Raw genomic sequence first — 1818 nt, forward strand, 5'->3', positions numbered from 1 at the left:
CAGACAGTCCCGTTTCTCCCGTATGAGTCTGGATCCCCAGAGACTCGCCCGGAACTGGAGCTCAGAGCCTGAGACTCCCTCCCGATTGAAAAAGACAATCATGACATCAGCTGCCAGCCTTCTCCACATGCACTTCTGCACCTTTGTATTTTACTTCCGCACCGCACCTCCTCTGAGTCTTGGTATGCTTTTCTCTTTCTTTCTAGTTGTAGAATTTCCACTCAGCCAGCCTTCCTGTGGTTCTGGATGATGTCCGTTCCGTCTTTTAGTTGTATTTTTGAAGTAGTTGTGCGAGGCAGCAATCTCCGGTGTTTACCTATGCTGCCATCTTGGTTTCCTCCAGCATCTCCATTTTTTAAAAGCTTCATAGGTGAGTGTAATGTGCAGCCAGGGTTGAAACTGTGGTCATCCTTGGGATCAATATCTTTCTTTAAGAGTATAAATAAACTGGACAAATGAGTAGGTCTCAAACCACTCCATAAACTCTGAATCTCTACAGAAATTAGGGTTGCTGAGGAGACTTGAGAAGATGGTGGTGTAGGTAAACGCCTGTACGCGCACTTCCCACAATCACATCAAAAGTACAACTAAAATAAAGAACAACCATCATCCAGAAACACTGGAAAGCTATCTGAATAGAGGTCCTACAACTAGAGGAGTAAAGAAGAAAGCAGAGAATGGGCTGGTCCAGCACCCACGTGTGCCGCTTTTTTAATCGGGAGGGAAATCATTTCTGCAGAGGCTGCCCGGAGGAGCAAGGGGTTCCAGCCCCAGCCCAGGCCCCTAGCACTGTGAAGAGAATTCCCATAACTTCAGGCTGTAAAAACCAATGCGGAAGCTTCCAGCACTGGGAATTCAAAGGAGTGGCGGGCCCTGCGGCGCTGTGTGGTCACCATGGACCCAATCCGGAGTTTCTGTGCGGAGCTGCGGTCTCTAGTGGTCACCTTGGACAGAAACCATGGGCTGCAGGTGCTGGAGAGGGAAGACAGCGACTTTGAAGGTTATGCAATGAGAATTTTACATGACCTTAATTCAGAAGTTCGGACTCTAAAGGCTTTTGCAGCATGGATCAAACATTGGCTTTCTATGCTAATGTATGAAGAGGAAAAATTATCTAAAGCAGGTGAACTTTAATGAACAAATGTATTTTTTCTCTGAGTTTGAATAGGGTGCGTGGATTTTTTTAAAAAAAATAATATGAAGAAAGTAAGTCCAGTTTTCACAAATATTAATCAGTCAAGTAAGAAAAATAAAAAACCTCAATCTTGAAAAGATACAAATGTAAAGTTTAGGAAAATAACTAGAACCATGAGAAGAATGTTTACCAGAAGTTCATTAATTATTTTGGATTTGGAACTTGGTTTTGCTTTTTAATAGCGATAAGAATGATGCAGTACTAGGAAAGTTCTGGAAAATGCTGTCAATTTTGCTTTAAAACGAGAATCTGGAGTTTCTGTAGTTTATTGTTTTCAAATAAAATGTCATAAGTGTTTTAGACATTTTGAGGGGAAAAACAACAGTGTAGATTGGGGCTCAGTGACACAGAGGCTGCTGGAAACCCAGCTGTTCCTCTTAAAAAGCTGGCACCACAAACTGTACTTACAAGGTCCTGCTTCCTCTGAGCTCTAGCACCAGGGCGAGGCTCTGGGGAATGCAGACACATATGAGGAGGAACTGGATTGTCTGGCATCAGGGCAGGAACTCAGGGATGGCTTTCTCCCAGATGGAGGTGCTTGCAGGGATCATTGTTCCTATGCTGGGACCTACCTGGTGGCAGGGCTGACTGGCAGCCATTTCTGTTTGCTCCACCCTGGTGCT

General features: G+C 44.4%; 1 pseudogene; it reads left to right on the forward strand.

Moving 5' to 3' along the window:
* The first annotated feature begins 894 nt into the window (after positions 1-894).
* The window catches only part of LOC102768899, a 27695-nt pseudogene continuing 26771 nt past the window's right edge, over positions 895-1818 (forward strand).

The sequence above is a fragment of the Myotis davidii genome, unplaced genomic scaffold (genome assembly GCF_000327345.1).
Source record: "Myotis davidii unplaced genomic scaffold, ASM32734v1 scaffold176, whole genome shotgun sequence".
In the NCBI taxonomy this organism is placed as follows: domain Eukaryota; kingdom Metazoa; phylum Chordata; class Mammalia; order Chiroptera; family Vespertilionidae; genus Myotis; species Myotis davidii.